This window comes from Oculina patagonica, chromosome 5 (assembly GCF_052425735.1).
Source record: "Oculina patagonica isolate OP01 chromosome 5, crgOcupat, whole genome shotgun sequence".
Lineage (NCBI taxonomy): Eukaryota > Metazoa > Cnidaria > Anthozoa > Scleractinia > Oculinidae > Oculina > Oculina patagonica.
Window position 1 is genome coordinate 10,888,599 of NC_135762.1, and position 22,023 is coordinate 10,910,621.

Here is a 22,023-nt window from a genome sequence, read left to right on the forward strand (position 1 = left end):
ATAACAGAACAAAGCACGGTCACATTTTTAAATTGTATTCTTGGGTTGCGTTCGCGGAATCGCGTCACGGATCTTACGTCGGCTTTACAGAAATATTTTAAAAGAGCGCGCGAATCCCTTCAAAAGAAACACGTACCACTTGGAGGTCTTCCTATTAATTTTGTGGTAGAGTTATACTTTGGTAATCGTGAAATTCCGTTTCGGTTGTCAGGAAAACGAGAATTTAATAAAAAGTTCCAAAAAAAGCCCCTTTACCCGTTAATAATCCCCCAAACCTCACGTGCAAAAATCCTTCCGAGAATAAGCCATTTCAGTCCCCCCTCGAGCACCCACCCCCACCTTCCCAATGTAAAAAAATTCTACATTGTAGGCTTCTGAATTGTAATTGGATAATGATTTTTTTTTTTCAGGAGATAAGCGGACTGTAGTTGCAAAAATCTGAACTGGAACTTTTGGGAGTTTAAAGCACCATAATCGGGACTTAAATGCTTTATCTGTACCAAATAACATGTGGCTTTTTGTGATAGAGGTAAGTTGAGACCACAGCTCAGTCGTTTAACCTTTTATTAGATTTAGCAAACAGATAAGCGATGTAGGGAAGTAGACCTACATTTTTGTCAAGCTCTTCTCTACTTATTTGAGGGTAACATCGCCACATTGAAATTTAAGTAATGAGGACTCCCTGATAATGGATGTGTCTGGAGGATTGGGGAGAATGAAACGAATAAAACGACAAAATGTTCAAACGTATCCATGCAAGATATTGGGTGAGCTATTCAAACTGCTAGATTTTCCTTGTTGCTACAAAGTTAAAAAATAAAACAAAGCGAAACAAAAGATGAAATTTTAATTTCACAAGTTCAAGCTATTTATAAGTTTTATTGGCTTAAATCTGACGCGGACGAATCGATAGAAACCGGTCGAAGACGAGTGGTCTAACTGTTTTAGCGAAAACTCTAAAGAAAAGCAAGAAAGCAAAAGATGTTTCTTTTTACTATTTCTGAAAATATTATCCAACAAAAGGCAGGGTAAAAGATATAAAGAATCTTAGGACGTTAAATGCTGTTAATAGCTCGTGTCTCCATGAAAGAAGCATCCGTAAAGACCGTCTGTATACAGCCGTTATCGACCTGCATTTACCTGTTCAGCAATGCATCGTAGGCGACAATGCAAGAACAATAACTCGGCATAATTTGGCAACAACAAATTGGCAGCTGTAGCCAGTGTAGTCCGTAGTTTGTTTATATGTACATCACAAAGCCACGGGAGTCCTTGAGTGGAAGCTGAAAAGCGTGGTAATTATTGTCTATCACATTGTCAATAAGTAAGCTTGATTTATGCAACATGCTGGTCTTTCATGATTTGAAAATCCTATGGGCTGGTCTGTTACTGAAGCACAGTCTCCCTGAAATACTTGGAAGGATGGATAGTGAACTGGAATCGACAAGCAGGCATTACAACTTGCCCCAGTTCTCCTAAGCTTTGCCCTTCTGTTCTTGAACCAAATCTGTAATTATAGATTTAAAGAAACTATGATACATCTGATCATAAAGAAGAAAGTTCTTCAAAGGGTTTTAAAACGTACCGACTGGCTCACAGTTTTATTACTTTCTTGGCAGTTGATACTACACAATTTGGTCGCTTTTGGTTACCCGCATAAAAGACAAAACAAAGTAAAATAATGTGGAACAAATGGTGGAAATAAGCAACCTGATTTTTCTAACATTACAAGTTAAATGTTTGCTAGTTCTTCGGAATACGGTTTTATGGAAATCGTTTCTTTTAAAGTTTGCAGGGCATAATCATGAAAGGGAGAATACTGTAAAAGTTGAAGTAACAACATAGTTTGCGAAAAGTTCAATAGTGCCAGTGCCCAAATAAATAAGGTTAAATCTGGTGTATACCTGTATTCTTGATTCTGGTAGATTTGTACATGAAGCCAGCTCCTCTCGTAAAGCAATATCCGGGTAATGAGTTTTGGAAAACGTATCTTCAAGAACTCGAAGCTGGTGTCGATTAAAGGCAGTACGAGTGCGACGTTGTTGTGGTGCCGAGACACCACAATGAGCCTCTAATATGATATCTGAAAAAAAATTTAATAACATGGCATTAATCCTTTCAATGCTAAGCTATAAAAATGTTAACTTTCCTTACTTTAATAATTCTCTTATGTAATAATTCTGACAGTTTAAAATTTAGTGGTACATGAAGTTTAAATATCTTTTTGTTAATGATCTCTTTTTTTTTCTCGTTCAGTTCTTTCCTTTTGTCGTTATGCATATGTCATTATGTTCCAACTATGTCGTTTTGTTATGTTGTTCACACTGATGACATGAAACATCAATGTGATGTGTTTTTTGCATTTGCGTGACCTTTTCGCTATGTCGTTATGTCGCTAGTGTGAACCAGGCCATAACACGTGTGTTTTCTTTCATACTGTGACAGTTTCGGCATAAAGGCGGATGACAATCTGGCAATCACTTGTGTCTAGCTCTAATAATATTCAAGCATTTTTTTCGCTCTAAACCAACCATTCTTCTCATACAAGCATTTTCTACCAATTAAACAGAGACAGCGTCAAAATGGAAGCCACACTTAAATCACATTTCAAATACACTTTCATTCCCAACATGCCTTGTTCCGCAACGGCAGCAAGTGATATGTCACACTACTTTGTCGCACAAAACTTCACACTAGAAGCTCTCACTGGAGCCCATTTGTTTTGCCTAGAAATCTTTTTGTTTAGGAATCCGGACCACTTTAATAATACAAATACATGGCAATTCCCCTTGCAGTCTAGACATGAGAAACTAAGATGAAAAGTGTATATGGAATTAAACCTTGGCGAAAGTTACCTGAGCACAACTGTTCTGTGAGTGTTTTACTTTAGTTTAGTTCAGGACCAGTTTTCGCATTATTTTTCAAAAATAGCCAATTTCGTTCTTTTTAAGAGGAAGAAAAAGTTTCAATATCCCAAATAACCTGCCAGTTTAAATGAATTGTGAGAAAAGAGCCTGTATTACGTATTGATGGCACTGCAATTCAATTTATATCTCAGAAACTATGGAAATCAAAACAATCAAGGTCTGGGATTTAGAAAACCTATTTCAAAACTAGCATATGACTAGACTATGGGTACATGATAGGAGGAGTTTCCTTTTTTCAGTTTAAAAACTTGAGTAACTCAAATGTTCGCCTTTTCTTCAGGACATGATGAGTCGTCGGCTATCCGCCCTGCTTTTTATCACAACGTATCTACAATCAAAGATGGCGGTCTCATCCTCGACATCTTTAGAACGGTCTTGTGAAGGAATTTTAGATATCCTTTTATCTCGGCGTTTATAGCCAAATTCTGTGTTACAGACAGGGTGTGGAACTTTCCTTTCTTGAAGATAGAAGACAGTCATGATCATATAAACGGGTTGTAGTTTGTAAACTCAATATTTATAACAAAAACAAAATATCTATCACCAACATCAAGCTGATCTATTCCAATATCGCACGTATAATGCAGTGTTATTACTTATTTCCTTGTGGTACGTGCAATTTTTCAGGGTGAATTTTATTTTTGTTTTGTCGAGTGAAAATGGTAATTAACCTACTTGGTAGTCTACATCGGTAAATAGGGGGAAAGACATGTACTGAGCTGTTTTACTTTGTCGGATACAAAAAACAGCCAATGTTTATATAGATTAAGAGACGTTTGAAAACATACACAGTGAGGCATCATGGAGATTGGAAGAATTGCTCCACAAGTGCGGCAGAATCGAAAATTATTACCTAAATTCCATCAAGGTTAGCTGTAATCACGTTCTGTCCTGAACAGAATACATGTAGGTGTCCCTTATGGTATACAAACAACTACACCGTTTAAAGTGAATGACATATCTTCTCAATGCTTCGTGTTCATCAGTTCTTCGAACAGTAAACGGAGTCCATAGAGAAGAATTCTAAGTCAGTAGTAGAGATGTAATCATTTCAATATAAGTATAGGCTTGATACTTGAAAATGTTTGCTTTCTAAAGAATACCTTCAAAGCTGTTTTCCCCGAAGTATTAAATAAGTTTCAGGCATTCTGTGTTTCATTCTGCAATTCTGTCTTTACTAATATGCCCACAATTTATAAACTGAACAAGAGGTTTTGACATGTTTTCCGAACCCTGAACAAAAATTACGTCGATGAAGCTTACGATGGCATCAAAAGGTAAAAGATAAACGCTTTTTATAAAGCGTTTTCATAGAGCAAAACACTGCATTCTTGTGGTAGGCTAATACCTAGTCGGAAGCACGAACATCAGGGTCGCCAATTACACTTAAACCTGCACGTCTTTCCTTTGTAAAGCCTCTGCATTTTACCTTTCAAAGTTTATTAGCAGATCACCAGACAGTTCCGTTCTTTTTGTCAATTGGTGGATTAAAAGTTAATTGTATCTTACTGGGAGGCAGCACTTGCTTCGACAGGTCTGATGAGGCGAAGCATGCAAATGACAGTTGATTATAGAGAAGTTTAGATCCTTCGAGTTGCGTATGTTTATAAAGAGTATTAATTCAATTATGTTAGCTGAAAACCGTAGCCTCCTTGTGGCTGTCATATAGTATTTCTTTCTTTCTACCTTCTTCCATTCTTTTCAAGATAAACCGAAGGCTTAAGGACAGTTTTGGAGAAATGTTTGTGGAAACTGCACAGGGTATTTCAGTGGTGTTTAATAACCACACAGTCCCATTTGATGACCACCGAAATCATTGTGGTACTCTCTTTGGGATATTTTGTGGTGTATTCCTGAGCTTTTTTTCAGGTGTACCAATTGGCTGAGTCAATCTATGCCATGGATATGCGACTTTATAATTAGTGAAGGCTTCCTTCGTTTCCTAAAACTGTAGCAGAAATATAGGATGTCACAGAGCACAAACGTAGGAATGCCCTGAAATCAATTACGTTAGTTTTACATCGAGACAAGAAATTGAAGTAGTCCGCCGTTTGATCAAAGTTTTCGTTTGGATTAGAGCATGTGCTAAGCAGGGATAATTCGTTACATTTCCCGATCTCCAGGAAAACAATAGCCTAGCGACTTCAAAGCATTGTAATCTAATTCAGTGAATACCGGAGGTGTTTACCAAAAAGGAAATATGGCGATGAAACATGTTTCTAACGATATTGTTTTTGTTATCTAGGGAAACAGCAAATGTCAAGTCATTTTGAATTTTTAAATTAAATTTCGACCATCTATGAGTTTAGCCTTGAAGAAAGTTGAAAATTATCTGCAAAAATGGAACGCAAACATGGCATCACGCTTTAAAGGCAGGGAAGGTCCTTCTTTTCGCAAGGTAATTGCTCCGTGTTTAGGCAGCTTTTAGAAAGACTTGAGTTTACAGAAGGACTTGTAAATATCGGTAGATCTCTCTCTTATTATATCAAACTGGTAAACTTCAAACCTGCAAGATGGGCTGCCACCGAGAGGGCTTTTATCTTGGCTGGAGTCTCCTTTGGAAGTTCTTGCTCTCTTCTGTTCTTATCGGGCTTCAACAAATTTTCCATCATAAAGGAGGATGATTTTTCATTCAATAACTTCTCTCTGCCCGAAGGTACACTTTTTCTGGAAGGAGTTCTTTGATTCATGTTTGTTACACTTTGATGGCACGCAAGCACCGTATTCCAAGGCGTTTCAAAGGGACTGAAGCGCCAGTAAGACTAGGAACTGAACATGCCAAATACGGACAGGAACATCTGGTATCTGCATTTATATAAACCATGTACACCTCGGGTTAGGAACACGTAGAAAGAACTTCCATCCGTTTTATTTCCGTCGTTTGGAGAGCAATTCCATTGGTTACATGCCCAAGTACAACAGCGTAATTTATTCCCTTTATATTTCTCTTTCCTTTCGGACACATCACATGCATTAATCCCCTCTTTCTTATCGCATGCAAATCAACAACACCCAATCTAGCGGAATTTGAATACTGTGTTTAGAGAACCTCACGGTTTGTTGTCATTTCTGTCGAATGATTTCACTATACTTAATAATCCTTAAAGCATGCAGCATGTTGTTTTTCAGTTAATAGCTTTCATTATTCAGTTTAAACTTGAAAAGTTGATTGCGTGCTCAGCGACTCAGTGAGCCTTTATTTCTTGATGTCTTGGAGCTCTGATTGCATGGTTCTCATAAGGGGAATCACTTTGGCCAGCGATTGCAGGATTATTTGGCAAAGCGTGAAACAACTGATTTACGAAGACCTAAACATCTATTAGAAGCTTGTTGATGGTGTTTAAGAAGGCTAACGTAAATTTTGTTATGTATTACCTCTTCAGTTTGTCAAAAGTGATAAATTGGAGTTTTGATTGTTAGCCACGACACGAGCGTTTAAGTCTGTATTTTCGCTAGGGCTTTGTATCGATGAAAAATTACTATCAACAGATGTATTGCAAAATGTATTTATATATTTCCGTGTAGGAAATGTTTCTTTGCGGCTACTTAAACCTCTTGCTTCCCCAGTGAAAAGAAAAAAGCGATTACTTACGTGTTTGATGTGGGTAAAAATTCTCTTCACCATTAAGATGAATGGGCTTTTTACTGGCGATGACAAGTTAATTTAATTACTGTCACCAAAATGGATGGCTTTTAATTAAACGTCGGTTAAAGACTACCGCTAGCTGAAGCTGATAAGCTAAGCCCCTGTGCTTTGTTAAGAGGTCCATTAGAAATGTTATACCTAGTTTGCTGTGATAAAGATTACATGGTTTTTTTCGCGAAGCTGTAATCAAAACACCTAAGTGATAAAAAATCAGGCTTAAGGGACTATTTACATTTGATTGCTCTTGTAGTATACATTGCAGCAAGTTGATTACTTAGAATAAAGGAATGATAGAAGTCCATTAACAACCAAGATAACTTCTTGCCATTTCTTTTCGAGGAGTATTTCGGATGCCCAACCTTTATCGAAATAGCATAAATTTAAACCCGAAGTTTGGGTGTGGCAGGTAGATAAAAGGAGATACCCGTGAACCACGAAATCGACTTTTCACGGCTAGTTTGTCGAGAATGTTTGACGGCCGAGCTAGTTAAAACTGTCGACTTCATCAAACGTCGTCAGGCTCTCCCACTCACTCTCAATCTAAATCAGCCTCGTTCATCCATTCTCGCATTTTGTGCATAGATGGAGTACGACATCTTGTTTGTAATCGTCTGATCCCGGGGGGGGGGGGGGACTCCCTTATTAGGGCTTAATGGGGACGTGCGGCCCGATAGGTATGGTTTTCAGGCTTTTCTGTCTTGAACGGGGTATATATTTCACCCCTTTTTGTCTTAAACGGGGTATCTTTGCATGGACCAAAGTTAAACAGGATAGGCTGTATATGCCTGCAGAGGTGTAACAAGGCGAATTTTCACAAATTCTTCTGTATTGCTGACTTACGTTGATTTCGGCATTGATACTTAGCTTAATTCACGATCACAACAAAGCCAGTGAGGTACTTGTTTATGTCTTAGACGGGGTATTAAAAATTGGCATTCTGTCTAAAACAGGGTGGGAAAATCAGAGGTTCGTGTCTTAAACAGGGTCAGGGTTTAGGATGCCGGGCCGCACCTCCCTACCTGAAATTATGTCGAGTACCCCCCCCCCCCCCCGGGGTCTGATCCAACTTGCTCAAGGAATAAAACCAATTCACGCGTGAAATTCGCACACTTGATCTCAAAACCGTATCACGCACTTAAAGACTTTATTTCATTTCCATAGCTATTACTCTTTCAGCCCAGGCAACACGATCGGTTCGTTGGTGCTTCATCAAGAAGAAAAAGACCGTCTCTTTCAGATCTTATGGTCTATCAGTGGGACATCTGTTTTTTGCGATAAGAAATTGTGTAGAGGATATGGAATGCTGGTAAATGCAATACGATGACTGAAACAGAAACTTGGCTAAAAAAGTGTAGTTATTTCGCTCTCGAAGCAACTCTGGTGAAAACATAAATAGACTTTAAAATCAGGTCATTGAAACTATCGCTTTGACATCTGAATTTCACTTACCGTTATTGTAGCTACCACCACCCGTGAAAAACGTAAGGAGTTCGATCAAAAATCTAATTTTTGATCGTACTCCTTACGTTTGTTGTTCTTTTCTGCTTTATTTTCTCGAAGTCTTTTTAATTACCTGAGTTAAAAACATGCAGTGCTACCTTAAGAACATCCAGTGCCACTAATCAACTGTATTATTTTTTGTACCACTGCGCGCGATGTTGGCTAATGTTTTCACACTTGGTCATAATAAATGAGACAATTATCGCACATCATGTAAAATTTATGGGATATATTTAGTAAACGGTAACGTTTCCTTTGATTAGTAACATGATTGTTTAAGACTACACCCTACACAACGTGAAATAGCCACACACAGAGTTGCCCCCTATACTGTGGAAACAGGCAAGAAAGGCCTTTTTGAGAAACCCCTGAAATTCAACCCGCAAAAGCTAGAGTTATCAACTTGCTCTAACCATTCGAGGAAGCTTGAGCAGTAGAAAAAATTCATCAATTCAATCAAATTGCCAATTCTCTCTTGTAAATTATTTGTTTATGAAATGATGCGACAGATGGGAATTTTCCAACGAAACAAAAATAAAGATAAGGAAGGAAATCGCAAGGTCATCAACACATCAGAAATGTCTTGAATTCTTTAGGTTAAGAGGAAACCACTTTCCACTCATCGCACGGATTTTGATGGATGATAATTTAATTTGAGCAGGAAACTCCTTTATTTCAAGGTAACAATCAACTACGTGGAAGAAAATATGACGAGGACAACAAGACAAGACCTGTAATTTAACTTGAAGCGAACACTTTTTTTCCATTGCCGCTAAAAACTTGTAATGTAAACATTGTCATGCATGGAATATTTTTCAATAGCTTTTATTGATTGGTCACACCTTAGAAATTCATCTAGAATCACAAAAGTCAATCTTAGCAGCGATTATTTCCATTTCACAACTAAGACTGTCCAAAAAATGCTAATTAGCGAAAAGGCGAACTGTTCAACAAGAAAGTACTGCTGATAGCTTTCATTTAAATGAGATTATTTCATCCATATATTTCATCCACAAATTTCTAACTGGGAGTCACACGATTTAATTCTGGCAGACAGTAAAATTTTGACTCTAGAAGCCAGTAAAATGGATATACTGTAAGTGATTTCATTTTTGTTAAAAAATACAATCATTGTTATTAGTATATACCACACAAGTGAATAGTACTTCGTTTCGCGCGCTCTGATCGGCTTTATACTCGGAGGTGATTAGTCCAGTACTATTCAGCTCCGAGCAGCGGAAGAGAAACAAAATGGCCGCGCTTTTCGCTTCGCCTGCCGAAAGTAATGTTTTTGGCTGCTATTTTTTTCAGCTTGTGTGATATATATACCTCAGTGTTGGTTAAAGTGGTGGATATTTACCGAGCCGAGAACCTTGCCACTTTGGGGTTCGGTAAATATCCACCACTATCCACCTTCACTTCGGTAAATAATTGTTAAATATCATAGGACCTACAAACTGCATGTAACCATTTTGCCGAGCAAAGAAAGCAAAGACGACACTTAGTGACTTTTCAGTTATAACTAGCACATGAACTGTTGTCCTGTTACCCTGTTCAGTATATTTTTATTCAATTGGAGAAGCCGTGGACTTCGATGAGCCACAGTCGATTGAACTACTCGGGGAGCATGAGACGGGGAAGCTAGGGCTCCCCTCCCTAGCTCCCTGAGTAGTTTTGCTTTGATATCTAAGTTAGCGTAATATGGCGGCCCACGATCAAGTATGGCTGTTGACGATCACGCAAAAATATTTCTCATGAATTAGGACTGTGAAGCAATGTCACGTCCAACTCTTCTGTTGTTGTGTCTCGATTAATATTATTTTGAACAAGTCATTTTGTCTAATTCAATTAAAAGTACGGCAACATAAAAAGACGTTGTTATGGCATGCATGCTGACGGGAACTGCCTTTATTTTCAAATCCCATTATAACAGTCGTCCTAATTTATCATTTGCCACCGTAAAGATAGACTAGACTAATAAGCGAGACATGAGAAAATTCAAGAGTTATTTTGTTTTCAAAAACAAATTTATTAAAGTGTAGTTCCCACGATTATTTGCGTTAAGAAGGAAATTCTTTATTTAGCTTCGCTTTCCGGCGATCTAAAAATGGACTTTCTTCCGGCTAATCCTATGAACATTGGATTCTAACAATTCAAACGTGCCCTTAAAACTGATACCAACCCTCAGCTTTAATTCTAGGTACCTTTTTGGCGTGAGCCTGGACCAAAAATGCGATCAAATTAACAAACAGAAGTACATACCTTATACACAATCTTTTTTCTGGTTAGTCGCGAAATTTTTAGGCCAGACAGTTGCTGATGACGAAGTTGTCGACGAACGAGTATTTCGCAAAACGAGAGCTTTGTATGCATCCACATTCGGTGTGCATATCCTGTACATCGCGTCGCCTGTCAAAATATGGTTTACGCAAAAAATTTCTAAAAAACTGACAAGCTATCCTTAATATTATTCTTAAGAAATATGTTAAATTGGTGACACAAACTACTCGGATTTTCTTTTAAATTTTCTCAAAGTTAAAACATTCTGGCTTTAAGAAAAGAGCGTTAAAAGCGACTTTATTTATAGATAATTCGGATCAACAATTCAGTTTTTCACAGGAAATTAAAGTACTCACCTTAATGAAGATATACAGGTTGTGTTGGTTTGTTTCTAGAATTGTGAAAACCCTGGTCAGTTTGCTGTTCTGAACTCTTTTCGTCAAAAACCGGCAGTGACCATATAGTTTAAAGACAGCAACCCCAGTTTATATGCTAACTGGAGGTAACAATTAAAGGGCAAGCAAAATTGTCACAATTGCAACTAGAATACTGCAGCACACTAGCACAGCACACCTTTTTCCGACTATTATAACATCCCTTCCCCAGTTTTTCGTTGTTTAAAGGTAACTTTTTTTAACAAGACCATTTTCTTCTTGTTGTCATTGTTTTTGTTTATGTTGTTTCAATATTGCAATGCGTTGAATGCGTTAATTACCATTCATTTTTTATTGACTATACTGGCAGTGTCGAGCTACTGAGGAACTAGTCAATTTACCCCATTCATTTGCGCTGCTGGAATTTTGTGCTTAACTCGGGGCGGAACCATAAAGGGAAAAGGACTGGCTTTAGCTAAGATGAGATTTATTAAAGTCTCTGTAGTCGATGTTTTGAACTAAAACAATATACTTCCTTTGTAAACAAGAGGACCTGGATAGGGTAACGTTTATTGACAAATCCAGGAATTTCAACTAAAAAAATCGCGTCTTAACCTCCATTTCTCAGTTGTCATGCTAGCCTCCTACGCAGAGCTTCTTTTGGCTCGTCGCGCAAACAATTTTAACTGACGAGCAACAAATGAATTGAGAAACTGTAACTTATGCCTTTCCATCCTGATCCTCAAATCTTAGATAATAAAACGAAGTTGTTTTTGTTGTTGACCCTGTTGTGGTTATTTGCAATCCGGAAATGCAAGGAAAGTATCATGTCGGGATTTGACAAATTTGAATGCTCACTGTCTGCTCTTTACAACTGCGCTCATAATCCCAAACTATCTCTATCAGTTTAATCCTCAAACGAGACTTCCAGTTGCATTAAGTTGAATTAAAATAAAGCTGGAAGAATTAACATGTTTTAATTCCTTTTTTTTCTTTCTAAGACAAATTTTTGACCTGTTGACCATGACAATACACAGTATTGTTTTCAAGTCAGAAACTACAGAACCTTCTTGTATACATATATAACATATATACACATCTATTTGTATAGTTATAATTTTCCCTTATGTTGACATTTCTTGGTATAACGCTTTACAACCAAATATTTATGGTAACTTGACTTGAGTATATAGAGTCTGTTGAACCTTGTATTCAAGAGAGAAGTGATTTAGTTCTTGTTTTGATAACAACTCTCATTTGACATTGTTATTGTCCATCTATTTCAACCTAACAGACACGCACACACATTTTGAATTATTTACACCTGGCTGATTGCAAGCATCAATACGAAGTGAATGAAAAAGCCAAATCAACCAATTAACGAAAATTCTAGTCACTACCAATAAAAAGAGAAATTCAATCTGGTGCAATTCCAGTTGATCGCGATTTCTGTATGAGTCATTGTTCCATTGCCTATCGCAAATATAAATCAAGACCAGTTATTGTAAATGGCTTTTTACATCCGGGTTTTCATAACACGCAGTGCATGGCCAAGACCTTCTTGGATTATCGGAGTACGACGGCAGGCATGCGCACGGGCTTGTGGTATACAACGGAACTGCTGACCAGGAGTATTGTGCGAAATTGCTTTGAGGTGTAACAGCATTTCCTGGACTGAAAGGTATGCTATTGGCTGTGTAAAAGTGTTGAGGACTCCAAGGTGCTTCGTGACTACCGAAGTGATGCTCCAAAGCTTTGTTTTCAATTTCACCCGTGGTTAACTCTTCACCGTCTTTCATTTGCTTCCTGTACTTGGCTCTTCTGTTTTTGAACCACACCTAGAATGTAACATAATTCCATTTATTTTTTCGCTCATCTGTATGTATATCTAACTACTTCTCAATTGTTATTTATTCACTTATTGGTTATCTACGCATCAGTGCTTTCTGAGCAGAGCAATTCTGCTAGTTTATTCAGATGTTAAGGTCGATAGCTACAGTTGATACTGAAATCGTTTAAGGAAGGGTGGTGGCCTAATGATTACTGCTGGGGACTCCGGATCGTCTACTACCTTATAACCCATGTAAGCGTTTTGTTTTTTGAAAGTTCATTGACCCGGTGTCTCTTTCCACACGTACACAGATAAACATATGTCTTGGGTGTCAGTAATCGAATTGTGAAAAATCTGCCAAAATGTAGGTGGCAAACTTGGATGGAATTGCATTCTATCAAGGGGGCAGACAATATTCCTTACTACAAAAATCGGATTTAAGCGCCCTAGACATGGGCCTTGACACTTAATTGAAGTATGTTTTGTCGTACTTGCTCACCAATTGCCTCACACAGCACACACACTTCTAATTCATTGCCATTGAGCGACTTAGTATAGTTACTTCTGTGAGTCAATAAGAAGCTACATTCAAATTGTCCAACATTTAGAATTGAACAGGATTGGGAGAGACACTAAAGGCAAAATCTCTTGCTGTGACATCCACAAATATGAGGATAAAGACTAGACTCGCACTCTCGACCTCTGGATCCAACACACTTTAAACAATTAACCCACTGTGCCACATACTGTTAAGTAAGTAAAAAGACTTAAATGCACTGTTTAAGTGCATTTATATAGTTGTTAAATCCGTTACCATTATCTAAAGAACCCTCACATACAAGACTTCCGACTTACCTGGATTCTAGACTCTGGAATGTTGATATAGGCCGCCAACTGTTCCCTCATTACTACATCCGGGTAATGTGTCTTTGAGAAAGTATTTTCCAGTATTTGCAACTGTTGGTGAGTAAATGCAGTGCGAGTTCTTCGATGCTTGCCTCTCGATGATCCATAATGCACCTCCAGTATTATGTCTGTGAAGAAAAACATTGATGTGTCACATTGTTTTAGGTTTTAGCAGGTTTATGCAAATTACTAGGTCACATATTACGAAAGAAACGGTTTAAGGAAACGTATTCAAGTGAACAGCCGTCCATATGTGTAATAACAAAGTTGTTAGTTTCTAAAGAAACTGTTACTTTTTCATTAAGCTCACTTGATGGTTACCAATCTGCTGATCTCGAAATGGACTTAAATTTGAGAAGCACGAGGAACACGGTAAGACCTTAACCATGCTTAATGCAGACTAGACTTTTTAAGTAAAGTAAAGCAAAACAAAGCAAAGTAAAGTAAAAAAGGCGTTATTTTGAGAGGGTAACACTTGACAGTCAAGTTACTGATGACTCTGTCGCCCTCTATCTAACAGAAGAATATATAAAAAGCTAAATTATAAAAATATGTATACAACAATATAAAATCATGCTGTGACTCCTGCAAGATTTCACTTTTAAATTACTAATAGTCTTTAAGCCTATTGATAACCATTCTTTTATTTTGATGAAAGGTCTGATACTTTTGCTATTTATCAAGAATACAATATAGTGATGATAAAAAAATATATAAGTTTTAATCGCTGGTGTGATCATTCAGAACCACTGCATGGAGTGTGAATTATTAGGCAAAGTGATTGCTAAATTCTTTTAGGGGATATTAAATGGTGTTTGAGATGTTTGAGAGCCCCTCTTTGACGGTGTTCCTTAGTCGACTCACACCGGCATTGTGAATTATGGAGCAAAAATAAATGTTGCTCTGATAATCTTCAAGCATTGAAGTTATATTTTTTAATGTCGTTCGTTAGTGATGGAAACAAGTCAGCAATGATGCTGGCGTTGGCGAAACTTGCTATGAAGTTTGAGACACAAACACCTTGCATAAAACCATGCATTACATGGTACTCACCAGCCAGGCGCTCAGCCAGTGTTAAAGCCCGATCTGCAGAGCGAGGTTCTTGAGTTGAATCACATTTGTCGGGTTTCAGTATGTTGTCTATGGAGAATGATGAAGTGCTCAGATCTGACTCCATCTCTGTTGTTGGTTACAATTTCTGTTATTGTGTTGTTGACAAAGGATATTCTTGATCGTTCAAACTGTTACCGGGTTGCGTGGGTGACGGCAGTCCTGGGTTTCCTTTTTTTGCTCTCTGTAGTAGATAAAAATGTTGATGACCATCTGATTGCCAATTCAAGTAACACACATGAGCACTATGTTAAGATAAAAGGATATGTTCAGCCGTGCTGTTTTACATAGTCATTGCCTTGTTTCTACCTAATAGTATTTCGCGACAGAAGTTACTTTAACCCCGCCTTTCCTGCAGCTAGATGCAATCGCACAGCTTACTGACAGATTTAACAAAAAAAATGTAAGTAGATTTGCTCTATTCTTTCTTTCCTTCTTTTCGGCTAAAACGATACAACCAAAGACGAAGAGACAGGCTCGAAATCCTATAACGAGTTCATAACTAAATAACAATGGTCAAAAGAAACGAAGTATTTTCCGAAACAGAAGAAATTACAGTGAATGAGGCTTTGTTATACCATTACGTTCTTAGAAAAGTTAATGCAATCGAAACAGAAGCTTTGGCTGAAAAATATTGTAAGCAGATTTACTTCTTTCCTTCTTTCTTCTGGGCTAAAGTGATAAACAGGCGTTGAGACAGACTCGAAATCCTATAACGAGTTCATAACTGCGTTACAATTGATAAACAGAGAAAGCGGAGAATGCACACAGCAAAAATAACACTGAATCGGATTGTATTTTTTTTTCATACCCTCGCGCTCTCAAAATCTTTCTTCGAAGGTTCCGATGTCTTCTTTGCCAGTTTTCGCGTTACAAATTTGTTTAGTCGTCTGTTTGTGTGAAACCACATAAATCGTAAAACAGGAACAAGTGATTTCCTTCTCATTGTCCGCGTACTTCTATATACACCATGAAAACCATGTGGATATTAAAAGGTAATCCGTGTGAGCTTTGGCATCAAAACAGCCATGCCGAAACCCTTTATTTCATTTGCTGTCTTAGCGCTGTTCATTTCCGAACATAAAACTCTAGCAGTGGGGCTAAGCAAATCTTACTTAACAGAAGCAGCCTCTGTACTATACTGCCTAAACCAGGTTTATCGCTGTGTACACACCTCTTTCGTTTTCTTATGCCGATCGTTTGCTCAAGAAATTCGGCAGCTGACACTGATTGATAGCCTCATAATTGCAACCTTGTGGACCTCCTTGAAGAGGCTTTTTGTTAGTGTACAACGAAGGAAAGAGTAATTAATTGAGATAGGAAACTATGATCATCCGGGATCATATCGTGTTTACAGAACTAGTTTAATAAATGTTACGGGCCTTGAATCTTCTGAGAAGTGTGACACTACGCACGGATTGTTTTTTTTTTTTCTAACTGCACAGAAGTAAAACAAAATAACCGCAGCCTTTTCTTTCCTTGCCCTCGTATTAGGGAAGAGAAAAAAGAAAGTTCACTCACGCGGATTTATGAGCATTACGTAAGTTGGTAAATCGCTTGTTCGAAAATTTTGGTAGCTGTTTAAAACGAAATTTGGAAAGAACTGTCGGTCTGCGATGAAAAGACGGAAATTAACTCCCATTTCTTTTAATTCAGTGCCTTACTGTGTGATTTAGTTGATCAATAAAGATCATTAACTTTATATCCTGGAATGACGTCGTGCTGATCGTGTGCTGGGCATAATAGACTTTCTCTCCTTCATGTTGGTAATCGCTTTTCGAAAAGGAAGCTGCCGACAGATTGAATATCCCCTTAGCGAGCTGTTTTAACGTGATTTGATTTGGAATCCCGGCGAGGCAACGTCCGATCTGTAATTTTGAAAATTTACTTAAATAATGAAGTTATTTTTTTATGTAGACGAGGCCAAAGAAATACTTATTCTTCAAAAGCGTAATGGTGAAATGTCTGAAAAGCATCATCCCGTACTTTTATACAGTATGTAAAATGGTTTCTTTTACGAAAGGTAATTGTGGTAATAGCTGACATAATACGAATATCTAGAAATGATTCTTACAGAATTCGAAATCCTTTAATAGCAAGTGCGCGTGTAAATTATTTTGTTTTCATTTCATTTGATTTCCCTCATGTGAGTTACTGCACGTTTACAAACGATTTAATTCAGTGGTTGATACAAGACGTCTTAGCGACAGGTTGACGATTGTTAATTGGAAGTCGGACTTCGCTTCATGCCGGCTGGCTCGTTGACAGTACATGTAGTTCGCACGTTGCATATCATTCGTTCCACGTCTACCCACTTAGCCAACTGGCATGCTCTATTGTTTGCAAATTTATGCTCTGACTAACATTCAACTTGGTCTCGTATTTTCTTGTATAACTCGAGAATGATACTTTCTTGTCTGAAAAGTGATCGTGGGCGTATAGCGCGCTTCTAGATCAATTGATCACAGCCAATATGACTCTTATTTAAACAACTGAGTGGAAACATTTAGGCGAGAAGATAAAGACGAACCAGGTAAGATGCGACAAACTTGTTCACACGGAGCCGTTTCGCCAGGTTCTTGCTTCGAGAAGGATTACAGATGCACTCTCATGCGTAATCGCTCTAGTACGGTAAGTATGCGAAGTTACGTCATTAACCACAAAATACAAATCTTTGTCCGTTCTCAGCCAAACACAACACTGTTGATCCCCGCTTAGCTTCAGTTAGTTTTTACAAACCGCTTTACAGTATTTTTGGACGTGCACCTTTTGGTAATCCTATATTTATGTCACGCTATGCTCTCTCCACGCCAATCATGCTGCACTAGTTAAGTTTGAGAGGATCGATTTATGATCGTTTCCATGGATTTGCTGTCATCTTTAAACGAAGAGGAAAAAAATTAACAGTCCTAGTGCAAGGGTCGAAAAAAATATGTTTTCTGTTGTTCAGCTCTCTATCTCAAACTTTAAACTTCCGCGTTTTTATTTAAAAGGTTTTGTTTTTAAACGTCCTAAAAGTCTTAATTTTCTAAGTATAAGGAACTGATCGCGTTCGAAAAATTGACGCTTTTATAGACTTGTTATTGGAGGGCGGTTTTAGTCTATTCATTTGAGGTTTTCTGGTATCTAGTACACATTAAATCGCTATTGTAATTCTTCATGTGGTTGATTTAAACATGATTAAGGCGTTTTCTTTCACTACACAAACTTTGGAGAAACATTTTTGTTAAGGAAACGAGTATTCTAGCGGCCGGCCTGAATTAACAGGGACCCTAACGTTGACTGCAGAGCTGTTTAAGACTCTTTCAGAGGGTTTGGTTCAAGAGTAAAATACCAATGGCATCAACAATTTTAAAATGGACTGCATGATAACAATCCCACACCGAAAATATATAATATATTTACGTTTTTTCGCCAATTGGTAACGATTCAAGTCTCGCCAATGTTGAAAATGACGCTTCAGAACAATAAATTTACTTTACTGTCAATACTGGAATTAGGTTTAGAATTTTCAACTATATTTCAGCTGAATTATCTGAATTTAGTGACCCAAATTTATTAAATCACTTACCTGAAATTTTTGGAAATAAAAATTCACTTGAAGAAGTTAATGTGTTGTTTTAGTTGATTTCAGTCAATTTTAGTTACGGTTGCTCTTTGAGGTTTCATATCCAAATAAATAAAATCCAAGATAAATAGCAAGTCTGCGCTTTCTTTCTATTGAATTATTTTCTGTTAAATAAGTATAAAAATGCCATGTTGTACCTGTTTCAGTTGAGCACGCACTTTTCCTAGCTTGTTTTTCTTTAGATGACTTCTGACGTTGGTTGCTATTCTTATCTGACTTCTACCGATGAATTGTTCGACTGTCCCCGTTTAGGCTTTGTACCGCACAGTTAAGCACGTCCGTCATTCGTCATTCCGCTGTGTATTATATGCGTGATGGGTTGTTTGTTTAGTGTAGTAGGAGTAACTGCTCCGTGAGCTCATTTTGAAAGCCTAATTCTGTCACTCTGCAAGGCATTTACTAATCCCGTCTAGCCTGCTTTATAGCTCGGAGACATTTTTTTTTTTTTTTTTTTTTTAAAAAAGAAAATTGCCGCTGCACGAAGTGCACATGAAAAACGGAAAGATTGAGTTAGGAAATCAGCTATTGCAAAAGCGAAGAGAACGCAGTAAATAAATAAAAAAATTGTTTTCACAAGACTAGTGATTTTACGGAGAGAGGAAACGTGTTTTTGAAAGGATAATGCTTATAGAGTATTAGTATTAGCGTTATATATTTATACGGACAGTCGGATGGAAGTGACTTAAAGCGATTTTCGCTTAGCTGACTATAACTGGAGATTGACAGGGTTAGTGCAGCATGCGAAGGCTTCTCATTGAAACGAAGCGTATTCCTCGAAGGAAACTGATCAAGATCGAACCTAATTGACAAAACATGCTTTTGTTAATTCAAAACGAAAGCACAATTATATTTGGGAGGCTGAGAGCTTGAGGTGTTCAGCGTTAAACAAATAATGGTGTAATAGGTACTTAGTCTGCAGATTAAATTTTAATAAAGAGATTAACGTATTGCATTTTTGTGGATATAGGGCAAGAATACTGATTGAGATCTACGTGTTCATATACTTGCCTTTTTGTACTGGATGGTGATTCCGTTCTAAATGTTTAGATGTTATACACAGGAATTGTTGTCATTCTGAATTCCCAACAAGAAATTCCATTCAGTTTTATTGAAGTTGCATTGTTTTCGTCGAATCGAAGTTAACACAGGGATTTATAGAGATTATTTACTAATGAGCCTTCTTATATGATTGCTTATTACGGGCTGCTCATCGAACGAGGAGGGTTACAACAGGCTTGTGAACACGCGATGAATCATCTCATTGCGTGCTGTCCTGAAAGCGCCAAATTTCTAAATCCACCTCGCGTAACACTGCGTGCGCGAGAACACTGCACGAAACTTATGCTTTGTATAAAGTAGAATAAATGTCATTTTTCGTTCCTCACCCTTGCTACTATAAAACACAACTGACAAATGGAGGTCATTTATAACGACAGAATAAGAAAATCACTTTATCGTGACATAACAAGAACAAATGAGATCAGCGTTGCTAATATGCGGACGCATGCCCACACACGACCTATTCAGGTCGTCGGCTGGTGACTCAATTTTTTCGTCTCTACGTGAAGACATTTTAAGCCTTAAGGTATTTAACATATTTTTAGTATCCGAAGAATTAAGATATTCCAGAGAAAGCTTTAATAGAGTGCATATCCAAACACGTAGACAACTACTGAAAACTGAGCTGCACTTGATGTTTTGCTAATTGTTCTATTTTCACAAAATGTTTTTTTGAAAACGCAATTACTCGTGCTGATAAAAAAAAAAATTATATGCTTGTGACTTTTCCGTTCAGGCATACTTGATAATTATTATTTTCTAAAGGTCATATTTGTTTTTCAAATCATTATTTAATGTCACTTTCCTCGAAGGAAGTCAGTAAACTGTTTCCACTGCATTCACCCACTTTGATTTAAAAGGGTTGCCACGTCAAAGTGCACATAACAAGCTCATTTTTTTTTTTTTCTCAATAGAATGTCAAAAGACAAAACTAATGGACATCAGCAAGTAGTTGTTTTTCATACAAACACAGATAAAGAAAAGTTTTCCTTTTCCGAGATTATATAGTTTTTATTACGGCTTGAGAATATCTTAACCAGATTTTAGTGGAAAACTATGATTGGTTAAATAAGCGGATTACTAAAACAATCAAACAGTCACGACATCACGCAACAACACGGTTGCGTTTTGCGAGTTAATTGGACTTCTATTTTAAGAATGGTTCTATTCTTTAACATCTTTTTACTCAACTGATTTGATCTCTATTTTTTGGTTAGTTTATTTTTATGGCTAGAGTTATTTTTATGGCTAGAGTTATTTTTCTGGTTTTACTACTAACAGCTAACACCAGGAAATGTTTTGTTAACGAATTACAGGAAGTGTTTACTGTGTTTATAGAGTGCTACATGCTAATGCCAAAATATGACAACCGTAAAGTTTAATCATAAGAGTTATTGCACAGAACCTTGCCTTTCGAAATCGCCTTGTGTCAGGTTCGTTAAGACACAATGATGGTTGTACCTAAGTGCGTAGACACTGTATCATTGAAGTGATCGAAACCGCTCGTTTTGTGTCAAAGCAACACCCATTCGATTAGAAGTTTTTCGCTGTTTGACATGCAGAACTTTTTAAAAACCTTTGAAATCATTTTGTTAGTTTACAACTGAAAACTGTCCATTTCTGACGCGCATCTTTTTCTATTGTTGTTGTTGTTGGTTAGTTTATGGCTCACCGCTTTTCAACAAGTGTAAGCTAGTGTTGAAAATCCGAAAGATCGAATACTGTGTTTCGTTACTGTAGTTAAATGAACTTTTTCCTTTACTGAAAACATTTGCAACTTGAATGCAGTTTAGCTTTTGACTTTTTCCAAATTTATCCACTGATTTTTCGTTATTTTAGATAGAAACTGAGACATTTTTGTGGTGAAAAGCTCAATTTTTGTATCGCGTAGTTTTGTAACTCGAAACTCTGATCCGATCCGATTTTCTTTCAAGAATCTGCACTCCGGCTGTGATAACAAACATTAAGAGATGAGTTCTGCAAATTCTTTCAGGGACATTGTCGTGGCTTGTACCAGGCATGGATAGCGTATAAAAGAGAAACTACCTTACGTCTCTGTGATAGACAACTGTACATAAACCATCCTGTAGCCAAAAATACACGCCGCGTGGACCTGTCATGACCTTCATACCGCTAGAACCCAAGAATAAAGTTGGCTTGGGAGTTTAATACGGTATTACTATAATCTATCACGGAACACACACTACTAATGTATGCCAATGACAGAAAGGTGGTCTTTTTAGTTATCTCTTAAATACTAAAATCATTGTGGGATCTCTGCGCTTATTTCAGAGATAAGCATTGTGATGTACTCAAGAACTATTTTCACAATAGTGTGAGCCACCAGCCAAAGCTTGGCTCACCTTCAACGGGCGGCAGATGAAAACCTTTAGATCGTCGTCTTGGGGGAGTGTCCGCTTTACATGCAAATCCGATTGAACAGATCCATCAGAGTGGATTTTACGCTTTTTAACGAAGCCTTGACACGAACGGTAAACACCCCAGTGGTGATCAGAACAGAGTTCTACCTCACGTAAAAATTATTGCAAAAATTAATTTTCAATTTCTATTCTTTTGTATTCTTCCACAAAGATGATGGGGAATTTGGAAATAAACATGTACGAGTAGCAAAGTGGAGGTAACGAGTATTTAACCTTTTTAGCCTCAAAAGTGTGGAGCATTAAATTTCCCCTCAAAAAACAACAACACAAAGTGTTAAAAAAATTAGTCCTCCCAGCAAATACTATGCGATTCGTTGATAG

The 22,023-nt window shown here is 37.4% G+C and overlaps 1 pseudogene across 1 annotated transcript; it reads right to left on the reverse strand.

The window, feature by feature from the left end:
* Positions 1 to 828: 828 nt before the first annotated feature.
* On the reverse strand, positions 829 to 18,505 carry LOC144654996 (uncharacterized; annotated as a pseudogene). The gene is made up of 7 exons (XR_013571030.1): positions 18,340 to 18,505; positions 14,518 to 14,758; positions 13,414 to 13,592; positions 12,230 to 12,565; positions 5,434 to 5,689; positions 1,905 to 2,083; positions 829 to 1,507 (listed from the first exon to the last, which is right to left on the reverse strand). The product of XR_013571030.1 is annotated as an uncharacterized LOC144654996 (transcript).
* Positions 18,506 to 22,023: the final 3,518 nt, after the last annotated feature.